This window comes from Pristiophorus japonicus, unplaced genomic scaffold (assembly GCF_044704955.1).
Source record: "Pristiophorus japonicus isolate sPriJap1 unplaced genomic scaffold, sPriJap1.hap1 HAP1_SCAFFOLD_325, whole genome shotgun sequence".
Lineage (NCBI taxonomy): Eukaryota > Metazoa > Chordata > Chondrichthyes > Pristiophoridae > Pristiophorus > Pristiophorus japonicus.
Window position 1 is genome coordinate 254,860 of NW_027253052.1, and position 12,627 is coordinate 267,486.

At 46.4% G+C, this 12,627-nt stretch overlaps 1 protein-coding gene across 1 annotated transcript in view; it reads left to right on the forward strand.

The window, feature by feature from the left end:
- The window catches only part of LOC139249565 (zinc finger protein 462-like), a 302,212-nt gene that overhangs the window by 245,874 nt on the left and 43,711 nt on the right, over window positions 1–12,627 (forward strand). The gene's annotated exons all lie outside the window — the stretch shown is intronic.

Genomic DNA, 12,627 nt, shown 5'->3' on the forward strand with positions numbered 1-12,627 from the left:
GTGGTCAGGTAGGGCAACATTTATTTCTCTCCCCAGTCTGGTGCCTCCTGATTTCCTTAAACTCTGCGATTCCTCAGCCCTGCACTCCCTTGGAGTGCTTGGAGCTGCTATGCACGTAGACCAGGTTCCGTGGCCCAACAGACAGAGCGTGAAGAGTGATTGAACCTGTTGTGTTCCGAGCTAAGCTGAGACTGCATACAGGGAGGTTAAAGTAACAGTGACCTCAGTCTTTAATAAGACACTCCAGAGTGAGGAACAGGCCTTAGGGGCCGGCTTATATACAATGCTTCCAAGGGATGCTGGAATCCCTTGGGACTTCAGGGGATGCGCTCCCTGGTGGCGGAACATGGGAATGCATGTTTTACAGATACACAACATCACACCCCGCAAAGTCCAAGTGAAAACTATTTACAAGGTGAAGCGGTCGGGAGCCTTTCTTTCCCTGGTGGACCACCTCGGTACAAATGTCTGTTCTGGTGTGATGGCAGTGTCCTCGCTGGGCTGGCGTGTTGTTGGCCCTGCAGGGCTGCTGGATGAACCTGGCCTTGCTGGGCTGTTGGGCGTGATGGGTTCGATTTCCTGGTCCGGCGTGGTATCGTTGATCCTTTTGGTGTATGTTGTAAGCTCGAAAAAGGCGGTGTCTGCTGTGGGTTGTTCAGGGCAGTCTGTGAATCGCAGCCTCGTTTGGTCCAGGTGCTTTCTGCAAATTTGTCCATTGTCTAGTTTGACAACAAACACCCTACTCCCTTCTTTAGCTATCACCGTGCCCGCGATCCACTTGGGACCATGTCCATAGTTTAGCACATACACAGGGTCATTCAGATCAATTTCCTGTGACACAGTGGCGCGACCATCGTTTACATTTTGTTGCTGCCACCTGCTCTCTACCTGATCATACAGGTTGGGGTGAACCAGCGAGAGTCTGGTTTTAAGTGTCCTTTTCATGAGTAGCTCAGCCGGGGGATCCCCTGTAAGCGAGTGGGGTCTCGTGCAGTAGCTGAGCAGTACTCGGGACAGGCGGGTTTGGAGTGAGCCTTCTGTGACTCGTTTAAGGTTCTGTTTACTTGTTTGTACTGCCCGCTCAACCTGCCCATTGGAGTTTAAACGGGGCCGAGGTGACATGTTTGATCCCATTGCAGGTCATGAATTCTTCAAATTCGGCACTGGTGAAACGTGGCCCGTTGTCACTGACCAGTATGTCAGGCAGGCCATGGGTGGCAAACATGGCCCTCAGGCTTTCAATGGTGGCAGTGGCGGTGCTTCCCGACATTATTTCACATTCAATCCATTTTGAAAAAGCATCCACCACCACCACCGCAAACATTTTACCGAGAAACGGGCCCGCATAGTCGACATGGATCCTTGACCATGGTCTGGAGGGCCAGGACCACAAACTTAGTGGTGCCTCTCCCTGCCCTTTTTGGGTAGCACTATGCGGTTACCCCACAACAGGCAGTCTGCCTGAATGGACAGCTCATCCTTTCGCCGCTGGAATGGCTTGATTAGCTTTTGCATTTCAACGGGGATTCTGGCCCAGTTCCCATGAAGTACACAGTTTTTTACTAGGGACAGCAGAGGATCTTGGCTGGTCCAAGTCCTAATCTGGCGGGCCGTGACAGGTGATTTATCATTTTCAAACGCTTCCATGACCATCAACAAGTCTGATGTCTGCGCCACCATCAACAAGTTTGTAGGCTGCACTATTTCCACCCCCGTGGTGGGCAATGGTAGCCGACTGAGAACATCCGCACATTTCTCGGTGCCTGCCCTGTGGCGGATAGTATAGTTATACACTGATAGTGCGAGTGCCCACCTTTGTATGAAGGCTGAGGAATTAGTATTTATCTCCTTGTTTTCAGCGAACAGGGATATGAGGGGCTTGTGATCAGTTTCCAGCTCAATTTTGAGGCCAAACAGGTACTGATGCATTTTCTTTACCCTGAACACACACGCTAATGCCTCTTTCCCAATCATGCTGTCGGCCCTCTCGGCCTTAGACAAGCTCCTGGAGGCATAGGCGACAGGTTGCAACTTCCCCGCAATTTTAGCTTGTTGTAATACACACCCGACTCCGTACGATGACGCATCACATGCTAGCACAAGTCTTTTACACGGGTTATACAATACAAGCAGTTTGTTTGAGCATAAAATGTTACTGGCTTTCTCAAAAGCAATTTTACTTGGTTTTTTCCCATACCCAATTCTCACCTTTACGCAATAACACATGTAGTGGCTCTAAGAGGGTGCTTAACTCCGATAAGAAGTTAGCAAAATAGTTGAGGAGTCCCAGGAATGACCGCAGCTCCGTGACATTTTGTGGCCTGGGTGCGTTCCTGATAGCCTCTGTCTTGGCGTCTGTGGGTCGAATACCGTCCATCGTGATCTTTCTCCCCAAAAACTCCACTTCTGTTGCCATGAAGACACATTTCGACCTCTTCAGCCGCAGCCCTACGCGATCCAGTCGCTGGAGAACCTCCTCCAGGTTTTGTAGGTGCTCGACGGTGTCCCGACCTGTGATCAATATGTCGTCCTGAAAAACCACCGTGCATGGTACTGACTTGAGTAGGCTCTCCATGTTTCTCTGGAAGATTGCTGCAGCCGACCAAATTCCAAACGGGCATCTGTTGTAGATGAACAGTCCCTTGTGCATGGTGATGCAGGTGAGGCCCTTCGAAGATTCCTCCAGCTCCTGCCGAAATCAGGTCGAGCTTGGTGAACGTCTTGCCTCCTGCCAGCCTAGCAAGTAGGTCATCTGCCTTAGGTAGCGAGTATTGGTCCTGTAGCGAGAAACGATTAATAGTTACTTTATAATCGCCGCAAATCCTGACTGTGCCATCATTTTTGAGTACTGGAACAATCGGGCTGGCCCACTCGCTGAATTCCACCGGGGAGATAATGCCCTCGCTTTGCAGCCTGTCCAGCTCGATTTCCACTCTCTCTCTTATCATGTGAGATACCGCTCGCGCCTTGTGGTGAATGGGTCGTACCTCTGGGACCAAGTGGATCCGCACCTTCGCCCCGGAAAAATTTCCAATGTCTGGCTCAAAAAGGGAAGGAAATTTGTTAAGAACCTGGGTACATGAGGCCTCATCGACATGTGATAGCGCTCGGATGTCACCCTAGTTCCAGCGGATTTTTCCCAGCCAGCTCCTTCCAAGCAGTGTGGGGCCATCGCCCGGGACAATCCAGAGTGACAGTTCGCTCACCGTGCCCTCGTAGGTGACCTTGACTATAGCGCTGCCCAGTGATAAGTTCTTTGGTGTACGTTCCCAGTTTCGTGTGGATGGGGCTCAGGGATGGCCTGAGTGCCTTGTTGCACCAGTCTCTCAAACATCATTTTACTCATGATGGATTGGCTAGCATCAGTGTCCAGTTCCATGGCTACGGGTAAACCATTCAACTTTACATTAATCATTATAGGTGGACATTTCGTCGAAAATCTATGCACCTCGTGTACTTCAGCATCTGCCTCCTCTCTCTGAGGCTCGAAATTGCTTTGATCCACCATGGACCGATCTTCCTCTACCACGTGGTGGTTAGCAGGTTTTGCAGAGCTTGCAACTCATTGGAGGTGCCCCATTGTTCCACAGCTCTTGCAAACATACCCTTTGAAGCAACATGAATAGGCTGAATAGAAGCCTCCACAATGCCAACAAGATGTGAATTGCCTTGCACTCATCCTTAGTTGGGGACTCTGAGTCATCTGGGTCACCTGAGGCATGCTGGCAGTTGCAAACTCATGGTTTCTGCCCTGTACATTTCTGCTCGCAAACACAGTTCCAGTTAATTTGTGAACATTGCTAGTACTTGTGTGCTGAGAGATTTGATTGGTGTTATCACTGGTGGACATAAACACCTGTGCTATCGCAATGGCATTACTGAGGGTCGGTGTCCCTACAGTCAAACGTTTTCGTAGGATGGTCTCGTGGCCAATGCCCAGTACAAAAAAAGTCTCTGAGCATTTGCTCCAGGTAGCCATCAAACTCACATTGTCCTGCAAGTCGCCTTAGCTCGGCGACGTAGCTCGCCACTTCCTGACCTTCAGATCTCTGGCACGTATAGAACCAATACCTCGCCATTAGCACGCTCTCCCTCCGGTTAAGATACTCCCGAACCAGTGTACACAGCTCCTCATACGACTTATCTGTGGGTTTCATGCAGACCGTGAGGACGACCGCTCTCCTTTTTGCAGCGCTTCCTTCTCTGTCCAGCTTGTTGGCTACAAAGTACTGGTCTAACCATTCGACATAGGCTTCCCAGTCCTCAACCTCCGAGAACTTCTCTAGGATGCCCACAGTTTGTTGCATCTTTGCGTTGGATTCGTATTCTCATCACCAGTTGTTGTGTTCCTAACACAGATGAGACTGCACACAGGGAGGTTAAAGTAACAGTGACCTCAGTCTTTATTAAGACACTCCAGAGTGAGGAACAGGCTTTAGGGGCCAACTTATATACAGTGCTCCCAAGGGATGCTGGGATCCCTTGGGACTTCAGGGGGTGCACTCATGGGAGTGCGGAACATGAGAGTGCATGTTTTACAGATACACAACAGATCCCATCATTGGTCCCTCCCTTAAAGCTACCGCCCCCTCACTCACTTTATCGCTCTAAGTGATAGAGCTTGATTTATCACTCCACTTCCCTCTTGGAACACTAAAGCTGAAATTCCTGGGAGTATCAAAGCGCTTTCGCCTCGCAATACTTTTGCGCTCCTTCAAAAGTTATCGCCCCAAACAGGGCGCTACTCATATCCGAGCCCGAGAGGAAATCTTGACAGTAATTTATCATGGTAAATGTTGGCACAAAAACATGACTAAAAGTTGTGACAGCAGGAAGTAAGGTTTGTGGACAAGAAATTTGCACCCTATGCAAGATTTTTAATATTATATCTAATATTTTAACAAAGCTATTTGCATACTTGCTGGGACACTTTTCCTTCAATTAAGTTTGTGGTGGATTTAAAAGTTTGTATGTATGTTTGAAAATTTTTATTGGCTAAGAAAAGTTTTCTGGTGATTGACGGAAATGATGTTAAGAAAAATGACAATCTGATTGCACAAGGCATGTTTCAAAATGATGGAAAAATTACAAGATAGGATCAGCCGCCAATTTTGCACCCAGTCATTTTCTTCTTTTCTATTGATTTGATTTCCTACAGGACAGCTTAGGTTAAAATTACCCCCATAATTTGTGGTCTAGAAATTCAGAAATGTGCGTTTTTGGATGCTCGTCCCACGCAGGATACTTGCTCTGTGCACGAACGGCAGGGCCCAAGGAGCTCCGGATATTGGACCTTGGACCTCATTCACATTTCAAAGGTGCGGCAGGAGGAAGCTACACGGGTATGCGATGGAATTTTGAGCTGCTGCTAATTCCGCAGCGGCCCACAGACAAGTGATCAGTGGCCTGAGATCACGAGTCTGGGGTAAGGGAGCTCAGTGGTTGGGAACAAGAGCTTGGGGACAGAGAGATTAGTGGTCAGGAGCCAGAGCCTGGGGGGGTGGGAGATCAGTGGTCAGGATCCGGAGCCTGGGTGGGTGGGAGATCAGTGGTCAGGAGCCAGAGCCTGGGGGGGTGGGAGATCAGTGGTCAGGATCCGGAGCCTGGGGGGGTGGGAGATCAGTGGTCAGGTACGGAGCCTGCAGGGGGAGGGAGATCAGTGATCGTGATCCGGAGCCTGGGGAGGTGGGAGATCAGTGGTCAGGATCCGGAGCCTGCGGGGGGAGGGAGATGTGGAAATGTATTTTTATCTAAGCTGATACCATATGGTATTTGTGTGCCTTTTGATTAAAATGGAGTCCTGGCCCTTCCAGAACTTTCTGCATTTTAGCAGCCAGCTTGCATAAACAGCCAAACCTGCTGTTAGATGGCTGATGGTTATCAGACAGCTAGGAGACAAGTCATGCTGAGACAAGTAACCCCCATGGTGCTCTCCTATTGTCTACACTACAGGAGTTCCATGTCACCCCACCCTTATCTTCTAGCCATTATCTCTTTCCTTTACCTCATCCATTTGAAGCAAACAGGTAAACTGACCAGGAAATTGGATAATCCTGACACAATACAAGACAGGTGATAGCCCATTACCTATGACTCATGGAGTAATGGCCGTTTGGCTTTCTGATAACCCTGACAAAAGGAAATATCTCGACACCATGTCAGGACCAGGATATAGTAATTAACTCTTTATCTGTATTCACTGACTGTGAGACAGAGCAATACACAGGGAGAGGCCAGAACTTGGGTTTTACTGTATAAATATCTTGTGAAGCTGTACCATTGCGGAGGTGTTCATTTAGCCCTTGACTGAGTGAAACCTACCCCTTGCGAGCAAGTAAATTAAAAAGGAAACTTCTACCGGAGCTGTAAGTGTCGGAGTCATTCTTTTCGGAGGTCGAGATTTCGACAGTTATTGGAGGTCCCACCGAGATGCATACTCTCTGTCCTGTGAGTAAAACGGATACAGGCATAGTGCCTCTCCAGTGAAAGGCTTCGGTGGCCAAACAAGGTGAGCCTTTGCTCACAAGAGGTTTCTTCACTGTTGAATCGCAGATGTAATCTGTTGTCCACAGCGGAGGTACTGCATCTACAAGACTCGGCATTTAAAAGTTAAAGGTATTTTTTTTATAACCATTTCTTTCTCAGCTCGCCAGCAGAGGAGAACAGGTTCTGGAAAAAATCTCGAGACAGCCCGGGGAAGGTTTCAGTAGGTAAGGGAGCGCTAGTCGATCGAAAAGGGTTCCAGGTTCTTATGTGATAAGATTTTTATTGTTTTTAATTCGGAAGGGGTTCTTATGTGATAGGACTATTAAAAAAAAAGAAAAAAGAAAGCGCTAATCGATCGAAGGTTCTTATGTGATAAGATTTTTATTGTTTTTAATTCGGAAGGGGTTCTTATGTGATAAGACTATTAAAAAAAAAAGAGCGCAATCGATCAAAGAGTTTGGGTACGGAACCTTAAGTTTTATCAGCTGTTATTAGGATAAGTTAAGGACTCGGTCTGTAGTGGCGTACAACGCAGACTGAGAATTTGTTTAGAGGTTATGATTTGTGTACTCACGGGAATATTGTTTGTTGTCCTTGTATTACTGTTGTGTGCAATACCTTTGTGAGTCATTGCCATTCGAGAAACGGGAAGAGTCACTAGGGAAAATTGTGATTCGGAAAAAAAAAACCCACAAGGATTGATTAAGAAAAGAAACAGTAACTGATTGATCAACTACGGTTGGTTCGTGCCAACATATCTCACACACCCAGACTGAGCCCGAATTAAGAGCCTTTTCAGGCCACGTAACGGCCAGGAGAAGTGGGCGTAGAGAACTCGGTTGGCCGAAAGGATTGTGAGATCAGAAACTGTGGGAAAATCTTAATCATCCAGAATGGGTGCCGGAGCAAGTTAAAACACCACAAAAGGCACACCAGCCTATGTCATGCTCCAGAATTGTGGTCAGTCTTCAATTGACCAAAGAAACAAAAACGGTAAAGTGGACTAAGGGTGAAAACAGGCCATTTCCACCCGATGGTTCATTAAATTTAGAGAGAACAACTTGTCTCCAGGAGTGTCTTATAAACAGAGATCCAGGTAGAAAAAAAAAAGGAAAGTAATAGAAAAGGCCTGGGTTCCGATTCTTCAAGTCCATGTAAAATTAACAGAGGAAGTAAATCAAATGTAAAAAAAAAAGAGAACCTGATAGTGACTTATGGATTCAAAAAAAAAATGAAGCTAGCAAAAGAAAAAGCTTTATTGAATGGAGAGAGACTTGTGAATGTCTTGTCTTTCAATGAGAGTGCGTGAATGTCTTGTCTTTGAATGAGAGTGCTTCTGTCTTTTTTCCTTGTGTCTGGAAGCCTGTTTGGAAAGGTTGTGGAACTGCCTGTTTGTTTTAGCTCCACCCACTTTTTCAAACAAAGTGAAGTTTTTTTAACCCTTCATAGTGTTGTCCTGTATGTGGGAAGTTTAAGACATTTTAAGTTAGAAGCGTGGATTTATTCGGATGAGAAGTTACAGAGCTAGGAAATGCACAAAAGATAGGTTTGTTGAGACATGGTCCCGGTGGTTGGAAGTTGTAATGCTTTTTTTTTTAAAAAGCCTTTGTGGGTCTCTCGAGGTGCAGGCTGGGGGAGTACACTCTCATTGTCCTTGGTGTAAATTCTTGGTACAAAAGCTTCTAGCTCAGTAAGAGGATTTTTTTTGATAAAGAGTGACAGTACAATAGTTGAATTGGGATTTTGAGATATTTCAGGTGATCTCTTGATCAACATTTTGGGTGTATTGGAAAAATCTTGGGTTTGGAAGCCTTTTAATAAGATTAGAAAACAAGTACTTTACATTCTGTGATCTGTGAATCACTATAAGCATAAATGAGAAGTCCGTGTAACACACAGATTCGTCCAGTTCAGAAGCCCACACAAATGGAGGTTTGTCCATGACCTACGAGCTGTGAATGAATCTACTATATTCTCACAATGCTTAAAGGATGTGGAATGAAGTATCCCGGAATGCTTTCCAGAGTCTTAAGCAGTCCCTCACTTCAGCACCAGCCTTGGGATTACCAGATTACACTAAGCTATTCAACTTATTTGTGCATCACAAGTCGGGTTTTGCACAATCTGTTTTGACTCAGTTACATGGGGACAGGCAGCGACCGGTAGCGTATTTCAGTACCCAACTAGACCCAGTGGCACGCGGACTACCAGGATGTCTTCCTTCGTTGGCAGCAGCTTATTATGCTATGCAACAGGCTCAGCCAATAACTCTAAATCATCAGACCATTTTGTATATCCCACACTCTGTCGAGATTTTACTTACTAAATGTGCCACCCAACACCTAACCTCCGCAAGAACCACTAAATACGAGGTCGAACTGTTATCAAATCCTAACCTTGTCATCAAAAGATGTACTACCTTAAATCCAGCCACTCTACTCCCCACGGAAGACGACGGCGAACCCCATTCATGTGAAATGGTAACCCGAATTAGTGACTAAACCACATATCAATCTAACAGATGTACCAATGTGTAACCCTGATCTAGTGTACTATGTTGACGGATCAGCCTTACGAAATGATAGGGGCCAACCTAGAGCAGCTTATGCAATTGTAACTCAGTTTAATGTTGTCAAAACAGCCTCTCTTCCAGACTCCTTTTCAGCCCAACAAGCCGAATTGTTTGCGTTAACTCGAGCCTGTATTCTGGCTGAAGGACACACAGTTAATATCTACACTGACTCCAGGTATGCTTTTGGGGTATCACATGACTATGGACAAATTTGGAAGATTCGCGGGTACCTGACTTCTTCAGGAACCCCTATCAAAAATGCAGAACAAGTGGAAAATCTCCTGCGAGCCATTCAATGCCCCTTAAAACTTGCCATTATCAAATGCCAAGCACATACAGGCCAGTCGAATGAGGTGGCACTTGGGAATGCCAGAGCTGATAATGCAGCTAAGTCAGCAGCTCTGTCGAAAGGGGGGATGCAGGTGTCATTGTTCCCACTAAGGAAAAATAATTGCTCAGACCCGCCACCCACTATTAATGACGTGCTGGCCTTTCAGACACTGGCCAGTACGGAGGAGGTGGTGACCTGGACGAAGGATCAATGTTATAAAAATCCAGAAGGAATATGGGTTCACCATGACGGCCGCATGGTGGCCCCTAGATCCTTACTTCCATGGATTGCCCGATGTGTTCATACATTCACACATGCAGGCAAAGGGGGATTGGCAGATTATATTTTGGCAACTTGGTATGCACCAGGTATTTCGGCAATTGCAAAACAAATCTGTGAAAATTGTGTTACCTGTCAGACAATGAATCCGGGTAAGACGGAAAAAGTAGAATCTGCCTCCCACCCAAATCCAGTCGGGCCTTTTGTACATTTACAAATGGATTTTATTGAATTACCTATGTGTATGGGATTCAAGTATGTATTAGTTATTGTAGATGTGTTCTCTAGATGGATTGAAGCCTTTCCATGTAAAAAGGCCGATGCCACTACTGTTGCTAAATGTTTGTTAAAAGAAATTGTACCGCGCTTTGGAATCCCTGCTAAGCTTTCCAGTGATAACGGGTCACATTTCACGGGAACTGTCATAAGAGAAATGTGTAAAGCTTTACAGATTAATCAACGTTTTCTTTGCAGTTATCATCCACAATCAGCTGGACTTGTTGAAAGATATAATGGAATGCTTAAAAATAAGCTGGCAAAACTATGCAATGACACTGGACTGAAATGGACAGAACTGCTGCCCTTAGCTTTGATGGTAATGCGATCTGCAACCAACAGAACAACAGGCCTGTCACCGCATGAGATAGTTATGGGACGTCCCCAACGACTACCTTTTACAGCACCATTTACTGCAAAACAGATGGACATCCACAAAATGGAGGAAAATATGTTGAATTATTGTATTGCACTAACCAAATGTATTTCCAGCTTTCATTCACAGGTAAAGGAAGCCCAAGTCAAGCCAGCGGAAGGGAAGTGTCATAACCTGGAGCCAGGGGAATTCGTTTACATCAAGATTTTTAAAAGAAAAAGCAGTCTACAGCCAAGATTCGAAGGACCATACCAGGTCTTGCTGGCGACCAATACTGCAATCAAGGTAAAGGAAAGACCAACATGGATCCACGCATCCCATTGCAAACGGGCACCCGACCAGGAGGAAGGGACGAAGGAATCAGAGGAACAGAAAAAGGAAGACTGAATAAGGAACTGTATGGACTATGGGGACTGATGGTGCTGGGCTTGACAGGGTTTTACTTCGCATTATTGATTACACCAGGGGTACAGACCCACCACCGAAGGGAATTGCACGTAAACGTATTTATGGCACTGAGTCATAGGTATGCTCAAGAAAGAAACTTGTCGAGTTGTTGGATATGTTCCCATGTACCTGCCCACTCCAGGGGGGGTATTCCCCTGAGATCTGTCCCCTTTAACGAATCAGAAATGGTAGAATGGTTGACAGTGCAAAATAGGACAAAACTAACTAAGGGGCCAGAAACGAAGGAGCAAACAGAATGGAGGTCGGCAGGGTATAAACTTACAGCCTTCCAGGGATGGTACCAGCCCAATTATGATAATAACCATCAGCCTCCCTTCCTAAGCATTACTCCCAGAATAAGAAATCCTGAAGGTATAATATGCCTAGTGAGTAATGAAACTAAAGAAATGGAAATGGAGAGACTGTACAAGATCAGAATGGATTGAGTTGTCCTTGTGAAGGACAAAATGGGGGAATGTGGAAATGTATTTTTATCTAAGCTGATACCATATGGTATTTGTGTGCCTTTTGATTAAAATGGAGTCCTGGCCCTTCCAGAACTTTCTACATTTTAGCAGCCAGCTTGCATAAACAGCCAAACCTGCTGTTAGATGGCTGATGGTTATCAGACAGCTAGGAGACAAGTCATGCTGAGACAAGTAACCCCCATGGTGCTCTCCTATTGTCTACACTACAGGAGTTCCATGTCACCCCACCCTTATCTTCTAGCCATTATCTCTTTCCTTTACCTCATCCATTTGAAGCAAACAGGTAAACTGACCAGGAAATTGGATAATCCTGACACAATACAAGACAGGTGATAGCCCATTACCTATGACTCATGGAGTAATGGCCGTTTGGCTTTCTGATAACCCTGACAAAAGGAAATATCTCGACACCATGTCAGGACCAGGATATAGTAATTAACTCTTTATCTGTATTCACTGACTGTGAGACAGAGCAATACACAGGGAGAGGCCAGAACTTGGGTTTTACTGTATAAATATCTTGTGAAGCTGTACCATTGCGGAGGTGTTCATTTAGCCCTTGACTGAGTGAAACCTACCCCTTGCGAGCAAGTAAATTAAAAAGGAAACTTCTACCGGAGCTGTAAGTGTCGGAGTCATTCTTTTCGGAGGTCGAGATTTCGACAGAGATCAGTGATCGTAATCCGGAGCTTGGCGGCAGGATGGGGGCAGAGATCAATGATCAGGATCCGGAGCCTGGGGAGGCGGGAGATCAGTCGTCAGGAGCCAGAGCTTGCGGGGGGAGGGAGATCAGTGATCAGGATCCGGAGCCTGGTGGCGGGGGGGGTTGTCAGGTGGGGGTGGGGAGGGAGGTCAGTGGTCAGGAGCCAGAGCCTGGAGGGAGGGCCATCAGTGATTGGGGTTAGAGGTTGGGAAACAGCGATCGGGGCCTGGTGGTTGGGGATCTCGGAGTGGGGAGGGGGGAGGGAGATCAGAGTTCGGGCTAGGGTCTGAGTGTTGGGAATCTCCCAATTGGGTTGTGGGAGGTGGGCTAAGAGCAGGGCGATTACTATCGGGATAGTGCTTTACACGGAAGTAACAACTTTATTTCAGGCGATCTTTACAGTTGGTTTCCCTGATTGAAGCACTGGCTGCCTCAGAACAAACCAATGCTGCCTTGAGGATCTCGAACAGTAGTTGGCCTATTATGAGGATATGACTAAATATTGTGGCACTTCTGGTCGGAAGAATGCACACACTTCCTGCCCACCATGTTCCGCACTTAGGGGGTCACGTAGCAGCTGAATAATGTGTGGCCCAATTTCTAGGCATGTGTGTTTCATACTGTTGCAGTAAAACAGCATATCATCCTATTTATTGTGAGCAATGCTAT